Genomic DNA, 13,225 nt, shown 5'->3' on the forward strand with positions numbered 1-13,225 from the left:
TCTCTTCCCACAATAATCCACATCATTTCCCTCCTCATTGTGTGCTGCGGCAGTTGTAAGGGTGGATCTTTAAACCTCTCAACCTCTCATGATCTTGCAGTTACACATTCTTTACTCTCTCTGTCTATCCACGTTCCAAACCGCTTCCACCCAAATCATTGTGATTTACTGTTTTCCCTTTTCCACTTCCAATCTTCCCTATATTCATGCAATTGAAGTAACAGTTTCAGAATCGTTTCAAAAGGAGAATCTACGATATCAAAAAGGAGAAACAGGGTACCAACCAATATATCTGATACGGCGATGAATCTTGGGTTTCCGGCGTTACAGCGGATCTGACGTTTTCATCGGTTTTACAGAGGTGTGCGATTTTCCGGTGGTAGATCAATTGTGCTGCGTTTTCGGTGGTGAGTTTGGTGGTGTCGGGTTCGATATGGTTGATGTGTGACTTTTTCAATTTTCTGCAAACCTCATTACGATTCTTTCTGAAATTTCGATGTTTTTCAATTTGTTGCAAAGATGGTATGACAATTCAATCTCTCCGTTTGTTTGTTTTTGTTTTTTTATTTTGATTTTTCTTAGCTTTTCCTTTGCAATTTGTCAACTCTTTTTATTTCAAATGGAAGCTATGGAAGCATCAACTGCAGAAAAAGTGTGGTGCTGAAATTTTATTTCATCCGGTATAAGACAAGTTGTTGTGGAGCGGGCACTGCTGTTGATACAGAGGCAGTAACAGGTATCGTTAATAATGCTTACATTTCATGTTGCCCATTTTTATTACACTACCGGTTTATCTATAAACTTACTTTTTCTTATCGGACTAAATGGTTCAAGTAGTAGAATCAATATTTTTCTTATCAGACTGATTGATTTATTTGTGTATTTTATGTGGGATTTTCAGATGAGTGGAGATTCTGGTATATATGCATTCCCTGAGGAGGATAATATACTGTGTTGGAAAGGAACAATAACAGGAAGCAAAGAAACTCTTATCAGGTGTGGGATTTAACGGGATGAAGGTTATTTAAATTCGAAGGGCATGAGGCTCCAGTATATTCTGTCTATTTCCTAATTCCATCGTTATTGAATCAACCGACGTTGCCCAATTTGACACAAACAAAGCATAACAAGTTCCAATTCCTTACTTAGGTTACTTTTTTTTCTCTTTTGTTTTTTGACTTTGATACACATAATTGAATGGTAGACTTATCAATTGTGTGTAATAAATAAATGTGTCAGAATTCTGTTTGAAAGCATTCTAATAGTGGTTCAGTTATTTTTCCTTAAACAAACATTTAGATATGTGGGTTGTGGGATGCATTTTTGCTGAGTTGTTGACCTTGAAGCCACTTTTCCGAGATGCAGAAGTCAAAGCTACACCAAATCTGTTTCAGGTACTTGCCAATCCGATTTTAATGATTTATTGTTGCTTTGATTAGAGTATTTTCTTCTGATATGGTTTTATGCAGTTATTGAATTTCAATTTGTGGGACTTTCAATTTTAACATATGTAAAGGTGTTACTTTTTGCGATTATGAGGTTTTAAGAAAGGTCCACGACCGCGGAAACCACCGCGACAACGACGATAGTGGTTAATATTCTATTTTATTTTTTGATTGTATCGTTTCTGCAGATGAGATTGTGAAGCTGTTTCTGAATCTGTTCGGGAAACCGTCGGTGATGCTGGTGACGAGTGGTTCTCAACTCTCGGTTGGTTCTCTCAATCTCACACTCAACTCATCACTTTCAACATTAGGGTACTCATGTTCGGTTTCTACACGCTGAAGCAACAAAAACATTGCTCATCGTTTTCACGAGACAGAAGAACGACAACGTTAATTTTTCGAAGATACAATTTGGTACACATCTGCACTATGCATGAAAAGGAAGACGCGAAGCTGGGCTCACCGATCCAAAAACTAAAAGAGGCAAGGTTTGGAGTTCCCTACTTGCTCTGTTGAGCTCTACAAGATCCAAAACATGGGATACATGTATTAATCAGTTATTAGTTTACAAATTACAAGGTATTTCAATGCTGGCCTCGAGGCTGCTGTGACTTGAATAGTTGTGTTAACTCTAAATTACAAGGTATTCCAATGATGGGTATTGATAGTTGTGTTAACTCTAAAATATTGAACTTAGGCTTCTCTCTTTTATAGGTAATGCTGGCCTCGAGGCTGCTGTGACTTTATAACATGTACTTTGAAGGACACTAAAGCAGTCATTAACCAAAATCGACTTGGATTACAGTTGTGAAAGACAATTATATTTTGTAGGAAGCCGAATCTCGAGACAATAGGGAACAATGTTAACTCTAAGGAGAAGTGCTGATACCACATGCAGAAAAGATGGTTCCATTTTGCCACTGTCGAAAATAATACATTTTCACTCGGAGAGATTACACATGCTGCTGTGAACTATTTATCAAACAGACTACTCAACAAACCTATTTGAAGAACTAGGTTAGAACATAAAAGGCAACTCTTGATAGAGCATGACAAAACATGTGTTAATCTGGCACAAATCATTTTGTAAATTGATGCAAATAATGCATTTTTCTGTTGATTTCAAAATAAGCGCTTTTCTAACAAATCTCCCATTTATTTCCCAAATATTCTATTTTTCTCATTTCCTAATTTATTGCAATTATTAGTTTTTTCTTCACGATCAAAAACGGTTCTGTGAGATCACAAGGGTTATTAAATATTATTTATTTTAGATACCGCATAAATTATTCAAAAATAAGTATGTGTTTTATAGGATATTATTGATGTTTTTAAAATTTCATAATGACATAATATTTTTTTATGATAAAAAAAAACTAAACTCAATTTTTATGCACTTATATGTTATCATATAAAAATGTTTGAAAATGGATTATTTTGAAAGAACCAAAAAAAAAAAGCATACATAATTATTTTAAGGGTCATGCTAACATGTGCCCTAAGGGCACATGTTAAGAGCTAAATGTAGAAATTTTTACTTAAAAATTGTGCATTATTTTCATAAAAAGTTTATAATTAATGTGTTTATTACGTTTTTCAATACAAATTTACTATATTTAGGTTTCTTAACATGTTCCCTTGGGGCACATGTTAGATTTATCCTTATTTTAAATTAATGGTTTGATTTTATATTTTAATGATTTTTATTTGTAACACCCCATACATAACTGACTAGTATATTATGCATGAAACGTTAAAATTGATATTAATACATACACAAGTCAAGGTACAATATTTAATCCATATAAAATACAACATGAAATTCTATTAAGAAGCATAATACATGAGTCTTCAACGGATCTTGCATAGCGGAATATCAAAACCAACGAGGTCTTCAAGCCAACACCACTTCAAGCCATCAATCCGAACCTGGTATCTATCAAAAGCTACTACACTGCACCTGAAAAAGATAAGTTGATTGGGGTGAGATTACTAAATCTCAGTGAGTCCTCCTATCCTATGGGTCCACTCGGATCTACAGGGTACATGCATGAAAACCGAATCCACCCTTGATTCGAGGTTTATCCTCACATCCAGTACAAGTACGGAGCAAACAAAGTGACTCGTCCACCATTGGACTTGCCTTAAACAAATACACATTGTATAGCAAACAAGTATGCAAACCTGCATCCATATACGGGGAATCTAGAAGTGTAATAAAACCTCGACTAGATTATGGAATAAATGCATCCTCGATGAGTAACCTCCTGCCTATTGTCAAGGGACTTGTACAAGCACACTTCAAGACGGTTAAACGGGTTCGCACAAGCCTAAATGGCCGCGAGATGACCTTAGCCTAATTGGCGTCATTGTCCCATTAACCTTCTTCACGCTAGTGAGTTACGCTGAGTACAAACCACCACCTTGACGCCTGAGCCCATCGGGCGAAAGCCTAGTATTAGTCTACGTAACTTCACTAGAGGTGAGTTACCTCATTATGCATTAACCTACATGGCCACATAATCCCACCATACCGAGCACGCAAGTGTGTTAACGCCAAGTGAGTAAAAACCCCGTACGGCACTCACGAGCACACTGCAACGGTAGCTCAGATGCACACCTTATCGAACAATACACATGAACGGGCTATTCCATTGGACCGCACGGTCCGGGAAGACTCATTGACCACATAGTCAGAGTAGCATCCCAATCTAGTCCTCCGGCCACTTCGATTCAAGCATACGCAAATATGACATAATGTCAAAATCACATACAATACAATCAATCCAATCGTTTAACCAAAACGACGGTGTCCTTATATTTTCATGTATAAAACATAATGGCATAACATTCTCAAATATGGATGTCACATTCATAGTAAGCAATAGAAAATATATGCCACGCATAACATGAGAATTATTAATTGAATGATAGAGACATAAGTTCTCATACTAATTCATTGATTCACTAAGTGGGGTTCCACTATTGTTAAATCAAACATTCTGGTTTGGGGACCAATTTTATTAGAAAGTACACGTCGCTAGCTTTCCAATGATATAAAGTTTGCGCGAAACGGACTTACGACGCAAAAGTTATGAATTTTCGAAGTTTTGGAAAATCTGCCCCAAACAGTGATGTAACGGGTTACATGAATCATGTAACCGGTTACATGATCCAAAAACTGCGTTTTTCACCCTTTTTCACACATGTAACCGGTTACATCAACCATGTAACCGGTTACATCGCTGACAGACCCAAAAATTCTGCATTTTAAGAGTTCTAAACCAGTCCCAAACCTATCTAATTAATTCCAAGTATCACAATTGATCCCAAACAAATTTATAACATGCATATATACAGAATCATCAGCATGCAAAGGATTAAAGCAATACAAACATCCCATAACTTCATCAACTATCAAATTACCATATAAGCATGTTAATCATCATGAATTTTCACTCAAACCCCAAACCCCAACATGCAAATTTCCCAGGATTCCCCCAAAGTCTCTAACTAAGGGCTCACCTTGCATCAATGGAGCTTTGGATGATGAATCATGCTGCAATTGAGCTCCTAACTTGACCAAAACCCCAACTCCAAATTCATCAAACTCGTATTCCACTTGTACTCATTTTCAGCATCAGTCATCAATCTTCAAACTTACATATCTCCTTCAAAACAGAAGCTATAAACGCGAACCATATATGCAAATCAATGAGAATTTCGTTAGCTTTCCAAAGAAACCAGAACCGTTACGATCGGAGTTTCGAGCAGAGAGTTATTACCTTTTTATTGGAGCTGTATCAATAGTTGCGAAAATGGAACTTGCTTCATGAGTTATTCTTCCTTTCTTGTTTTCAAATTCTGATTTGCAAGCCAAACACCCCCCTATGTTCATGCAATTAAATCTAATGTCTTTTATGTCCACATGAAAGCATTAGATAAGTCCATTATGCCCTCCAACTTAACGTTATTTACAACAATGCCATTTAGTTTGATTTCAACTAACTCCTTTGCATTTCTCTACTAAACTCTTTATCCCAACTTATTCCATAGATACACATGCTACTTTCTTACTTAGAATAATACCAATGTGCCCTCTAATTACCTTTTAACCAATTAAATGATAATTATCGGGTTTAGAGAGTCGGGGTATTACATTCTCCCCCCTTAAATAGAATTCGTCCTCGAATTCCATCCGTTCACCACGAAAACCAATCCTTCATATCTATCCAATCAAAGGGAAGAATGTTACTCACATTCCTCTTTAGATAATCTCACTACTCTGTTTGATGGTCATTCCATACGAAGAAACATGATCTACCAAAACATTTGCGTCCCACTACACATGATTAAAAACCTTAATCCTCAGGCAACACGTCTATTCAGATACTTCATCTTGACACACCTGGGAAAATATCCTTCTAGGGTCCTAGACCTTTATTGATCTACTCTGAACATCCATGACTTCATAACCCTAGCAATTCTCATGTTGGATATTCGTCGTTCAATTTCTGACGTGCTCACTCTCATTTAACAAATATTACTGATTCACTCAGCTCCTTGAATTACTTCCCATTCGAGGGTTACTGCCACAACGTCACTTCTGTGACAACACTTCAAATTATTCTCCACTCGAGTCCATACAATGTCATTAGGTGTTAGCCAAATTCCTTGGTCTTAACTTCCGGTTCCCAAAGTCTTAGGATGGTTGTCCCAAGTTTACCTCTACTTATACAACTGATCCTCCTTACTCGATTCTCACCTCAGTCCTAGATGTATCAATCATTACCGCAATCCACGATGGTGTAACATCCCACAACCATAGCATTAATGTCCAACAACTTCGCATAAGGTTTTTCCCACAAAGGTGAACTCCAACGATTAACCTGCGACCATTGTCCAGCTCTTCATGCACGCTCACAGTGCACAAGACATAACCACGAAGAACTTGCGCCAATTGAAATCCTTCACTTACCTTCAGCATTTCAACGGTCACGATACTCAATCCATCCCTTGTGACTTACAAGCTAAACTGATAACCTACGAACATCGGACCGCATTCCATCAATAAAAAGAATTCCCAAGTTGGCCCATTGACAACACCTATCGAGTTATGGTGATCCTTGAGAGACTAGAATGAACGAAACGCCGCTTCGACAATTTCCCTTAGGAAGATACTTTCATCCCAACATAAAATCCTATAAATAGTCCGTTCGTTCCTACCTCAGACTTATCTGATTCTTCCTTGATCCGTTGCGCTACTCTAATTCCAACAAGTCACACACCTTGAAATCCTCTGAGTCACGTTATATCCATAATTCACTTGGTTTCCATTAATACACAATAATTCCTTATCTACAGTTGTCCAATTATAACACGTGCCAGAACTCCATATACATCCATCGTCGACTACTACTCCTCGAAGTTGCGTACTCTCCAGAATCAAGTTTCTACTTACTCTGCCATTCCATATTAGTTCATCTATCACAACTTAGGCACACGTTTCGATCTCAGGACATTGAAACCCAAATACCCACTGACTTAGAGGTTCGTCCTTGTCACTGATTTCCACAGCGTACAACTTCTATCAAGTTTTGTTACTCAACCGGTATAATGATTCTTTCACCAATGCTTTGCAGCTTACGATAACTCTTTTGGTTAAACATCGCTTCTTCTCAACCAAACGGCTTCATTCTCTTAGCGCAGTGTCACCTCTGATAACTCGTGCGACTTACTGATGTAACAATCCTCCCCTAACCACACTCCATTCACACAGTCATCTAATATCTGCTCCACCTCTGAATCAGACACTAAACTGACTTTCTCGGCGGCTGCATCCTTCATTGCAGTGCTTCCAACGGTCTGAGTGTAGCCATAATGCAAGAAATTGCACTTTGTATTTTGAACATCTCTCTTCTAGACTCCTCAGAAGTTTTCAAACCAAAATGTCTATGCCTTACCAAGATTGACATTTCTTCACTCAGAGTATCTACAGACACTCTACCAGATACACCACACATCAAACTAGTCCAAGATACAATTCGCATATTCCATCACCGGTCGCCAATGGTACATGATAGCCACTCACATGCTGACCAGGATATCATGACCGCACATGAGTCCCACTCTAGACACTCATGCAAAATTGCTAACTTAACACTTCATGAAACGAGAACGTCTGCAAGGTACAATCTGACTCTAACTTGCGCGAGCACGATCATTCAGAGTCTCTATAACCATAGTATTGGATCTTGGTCCATCTCACCATTGCCTGTCTAGTCATTCCTCTACTATCGAGCGCGACGTATGGATCCTTATCTGTAATACGGTGAACTGACTTTATTATCGAAATGTTGCGGATAGCAAGAGTCGCCACCGACTTTTATTTTATCCAATTGGAAAGGCAAAAAGAACAGGAAAGACCTTTGAAAGATTTTGAGTTCGTGGGGTAAGTTATACAAAGGGAAGGTGTAAGGCACCCTTTGCATCCATGGTTATCCATGGGCTCTTAATTTCTTAGCTCACTTGTTTGTTTGAATTGTTTGAAAAGTAGTGTATGAATAGAAATTCGGATAAGAACTTTAGCTTGTAAATAAGCGTAGTCTTTTTGAATAGTATTTGAAAATTAGTGTGAAAAGTAATTTGATTTTTAGAGCAAGCAATTAGTAGCAACTACCCTAAGTTTGAAAATTCGTTCTTTTAGCTTTTCAGGCGAAAGGATCTATCCATGCCATAAGAGGGCAGGAAGCCTTTCAATTGGATGTTTAAGGGTCATCGAGAATAATCGCTTGCCATAAGACTGTCCCATGCCATAAAGAGGGCAGGTAGTCTAAGGGAAGGATAAAATAGTCATTTAAGGCATCATGCGAGGATACCTTAGCAATTGGGACAATCATCTTTATAAGGCAACATCGAGGGATAACTTTGAAGGCAACATTTGCTTTTAGGTATCCTCGGAATCGAGGGATTTGACTATTTAGTATACTTAGAGGCAACAAGGCAACAATATAATAAGGCAACATGCAACAAGAGAGGTTACCCTAAAGGTGTGTGGGTGCAACAATCACGTGGTTCAATTCAGTTATTTATCTTATAATTAGTGAGCTAATTTGTTTTAAACAAGGGTTACACTCCCTAGGATTACTAACCACACAGTTAAAAAATACAGGCAGAAAAACATAATGTCCTTTTACAATAAACACCTGCGGGGAAGGGGGAATTAAAAGACAGAAAAAATAAGAGGGATGAATAATTATCCTTAGCCTTGTTCTTCCTCGAACCCTTGATCTACAAATTAAGAGGAAAATAAATAAGGGTGAGTGTAGGCATGATTCATTGATTACTCGAGGCAAACCCTATAAAAGTAAAATGACATTAAAAAATAAAATAAAATAAATAAAGAAATAAGCAAGAAACTTAGCTTTTTTGATCTGGCGTGGCGCGTAATCGGAAGATTTCTGATTAACCCTAAAAAGAATGGACATGGAGAAGAGAAGCGTTAGTGCATTTAAGATTCGTTAACTATGGGCATAAACCCTATTTATCCCAAAGGGCAAATGAAATAAATGAATGGGATTGAACAAACCCTAAAAGGCTAACGGAATTGAAAGCTCGATAAGATAGCTAGATGAGCCAGAATAGAATTTAATAATCAAAGGGTTAAACCTAATATTTTAATTAATTAAGCGTATAAATAAAAATTAAAATTAAAGGTTTATAACGAAAATTGAGTTTCGATTAAATGAATAATTATCATAAAAAAGAATTATCTATATACTAATTTATTAAGTAAATATGAATAAATAAATAAATAAATAAATTATAGTAAAAACAAATAAAGAAAAAAAAAGAATGTGTAATTTGAAATAAATAAATAAAAAAACAAAATAAACTTAGCTGGAATCTGGTGTAGTAAGCCTCTGATGGTGCGTGGTGCATTTACGGCTCTGTGAGCGTTGGATCTGATGGCCTAGTAATCCAATGGCTGGATGATGAAGGAGTACCATATGCGCTAATCAATGAGGAGCGCTGGATCATGCTGGAACTATGGTGAGCGAATAAAAATATAAGGGCACTCCTCCAGGGATCGAACCCTGGTCTGCAAGGTGGGGAAGCGCTACTAATTCCCAAGTGTGCTGCGATGTTTATTCATCAATTGTACCAAAGAGAAAAATTAAATATTAAATATGATGTTAACTTTATTTTTCAACGCTGACCGGTATGGGCCCCACTCTGAGTGCGCGAGAACCAATGAAATAGAGAGAGAGAGAGAGAGGCTGAGAGGTTGACCAGCGAATCACGTGAAGCCATGCGTGGTCAACAATTCATCCTCCACTATTCATCATCTTCACCAACTGGGTCTGAATTTTAGCCACGACTTTACCATGTTTTAGCTACGAATTCAGCATGAACATCTCGTAGCAAATTCTGGGGCATATGAACCTGCAGAAAAACGTGACAAACGAAAACCAAAAGAGCCCAGTCCTACATAAAATGATGTTCTGAGTTCGATTATGTGGTTAGTTTTCCATAAAAACTCTTGTAAGTGTGAGAACGAAAGTGCATAGTCTTCATGCCCTAGCCATGGTGCTTTACCATTAACACGTTAAAGCTCTGAAACAAATACTCATATCCCTTCTAAAATGTTCCAGGAACTCACACAACATGTTAGATTCAATTGAAATAATCTACAGTACGAGATATTATAATTTGAAAATATGCATGAATATGTCAATAATAGAACACGATTTCTAAGAGCATTTAGGTATGGTGAATGGTTCAATCTCGCCTTATGTTACCTCAGGAACACGATAGGGCCCTTTGAATTTTCTGAGAACGGCTGTAGGTGAAGACTTGTAGGTGCAAGTTGGCTTGAGGATTTTGGAATGAAACCCTAGCTATTGTGGCAGCTCTCCTCCAATAATTTTTCGTCCCCCCTTGTTTGTTTAGGTTTAGATATATATAGAGAGGAGATTAGGTCAAATGTTTGGAGAGAAATCCAATCTTTTTATGATATGGAAATATGCAAATTATTTTGATTGAAAATCAAATCTCAATGTTTCTATTTTTTTATCAATCTTCTCTAATCACTTTGGCCATGATTTAAACTGAATATTGGTTTCACCAAAATAAACCAAAATAAAATCTTTTGTGTCTTTATTATTTTATATAATTAATTTATGATTTAAAATGATTAAAACCACAAAATAATTAATAAAATAATAAAAAAATAAAAGTCTCTTGTTTTGGGGCGTGCATGGGCCTAAGATAAAGATTGGATGGAAAGAATATAGGCCCATTTGGAAATATTTGGAGTTTTGGACCTTTTCTCTTCACGCATGCCCTTAAAAATAGGTGAACTTGTGCACCTTTCCATTTCCTCATATTTCAACATTTTTTCAAGTTCTTGGACTTTTTAGAAAGCTCAAAGAGTCCTCTAGAGGCTCCATTTGGTTTCATCTCAATTGAGTCTACCATGTCCAAGTTATGAGCTTTGAGAAAAAAATGACTTTTTTGCGATCTTTTAGAAGGACCTGTAATGTATTGGCTCATATCTCTCAAATGGTGTATTTTTAGACTTGGCATGTGAGAGACAAAGTTGTAGAGAATTCAATTTCCCTCAAAATGAGCTTTGGATGGAAAAATTTTGATGTTCCATGTGGAAGTTATGGCCGGTCAAAGTTGGGTTGACTTTCTCCTATGAAAACCCTAATTTAGAAACTTTTGAATGTATTGATTTCTGATCTTTTCTTGATGAATCATGATCAATCCTTGATAAAATGATGAATGATACTTCATAATGAGGATGTTGACCACAAATCAGAAGTTTTGACTGTACTTTGACCATAGTTTGACTTTTAGGTCAACTAGTCGTTTATTGATCGTTTGGGCCATTGAGTGAGCAATCTTTTGAATCAGGGCTTGAAACTTGGCATGAGGGTACTTTGAATCGTATGAGAGATCATGGAGTCAACTTGATGTGTCAGAAGTTCAGATTCCTTGACTAAATCAGAAACCCTAATTTAGAGGCTGTTGTTTAGGAGAGAGACTGCATGCTTCTTTCTTGTGTATCTTTGAGCATTTGAAAGTCAGATGGACTGAAATATGAACAAATATGTTGGGCAAATTTTGGGGTATGACAGCTGCCCCTGTTCAATCTTCTTATACCTGAGGATGTAGATTGGCTTGTGTGCCTGTCGGAATCTGAGGGTAGAAGAGGATTGAACACTAGAATACCAAGAAATTTGCCCTTGCTGATGGTGAAGGGACTTTTCGGAGACGGTCTTGAAGATGCCGTCCAAGTGTTGGAAAAGATATATGAGACGAGCTTAAAGATGCCATCTGATAGATGCCATATGGATGTTGGGAGTATGAAGTGAATTGATTGTAGTGACTTTGTTGTCATGACTCCATTGTCGTATTGTCTTGATCGTTTCTGGACTGAATATCGGGATTTAGACATGTGACTCTATTGTCCTGATTCCATTGTCGTGACTTTATTGTTGTGACTCCCTTGTCTTGATTCCATTATAGTGACTCAGTTGTCGTGATTTCATTTTCGTGACTCAGTTGTCGTGGTTTCATTATCGCGACTCCGTTGTCGTGATTCCATTTTCGTGACTCAGTTGTCATGGTTTCATTATCGCAACTCCGTTGTCATGATTCCATTATCGTGACTCAGTTGTCATGATTCCATTATCGTGACTCAGTTGTCGTGATTCTATTATCGCGACTCCATTGTCGTGATTCCATTATCGTGACTCAGTTGTCGTGATTCCATTATCGTGACTCAGTTGTCGTGATTCCATCATCGTGACTCAGTTGTCGTGATTCCATTATCGTGACTCAGTTGTCGTGATTCTATTATCGCGACTCCATTGTCGTGATTCCATTATCATGACTCAGTTGTCGTGATTCCATTATCGTGACTCAATTGTCGTGATTCCATCATCGTGACTCAGTTGTCGTGATTCTATTATCGTGACTCAGTTGTCGTGATTCCATCATCGTGACTCAGTTGTCGTGATTCTATTATCGTGACTCAGTTGTCGTGATTCCATTATCGTGACTCAGTTGTCGTGATTACATTATCGTGACTCAATTGTCGTGATTCCTTTATCGTGACTCAGTTGTCGTGATTCCTTTATCGTGTCTCAGTTGTCGTGACTCCATTGTCATGGTCTTTTCTGAATTGAGTGTCATGATTAAATCTTTGAATGTTGATCGTGTTTTCACCGTTTGTGGTGACCAAATTAGATCTTGGAAGGATGATCGTGTCTACACCGTTTGTGATGATAGAATTAGATCTTCGACTGTTGATTGTGTCAGCACCGTTCGTAGTAACTGGATTAGATCTTTGAAAATTGGAGATATTGTTTATCCATTTGTACCTGTATCCTGAAAAAGGTAAAGTTAGTCTCTATGCAATGTCATGATGCATGTATTATGCGACGAGTCTCTCAAAATAAATGAGAAACGTGCGTGTTATGTATGAATTCCTTATGAGGTAATGTATGCAATGTATGAATGTGTTTATGACATATGTTATGTGATTATGATTTATGTTGTCTTGATTGAGAAAATAAATCTCTATGTCCTTGTGATCTTGTTGTCTAATCTTGTCTTGAAGATGCTCAGCTGGGGATTTATGATTTTTGCTTGGGGATGAAAGCGATCTGAATGATTGATCTTGATGTACCCTGACCGGGGATAAGAGAGAGGAATAACCCTGTTTTGGAGAAGAGAAAAGTGTCGGGGAACCGGCAATGTCGAAGATG

This window comes from Vicia villosa, linkage group LG6 (assembly GCF_029867415.1).
Source record: "Vicia villosa cultivar HV-30 ecotype Madison, WI linkage group LG6, Vvil1.0, whole genome shotgun sequence".
NCBI classification, from domain to species: domain Eukaryota; kingdom Viridiplantae; phylum Streptophyta; class Magnoliopsida; order Fabales; family Fabaceae; genus Vicia; species Vicia villosa.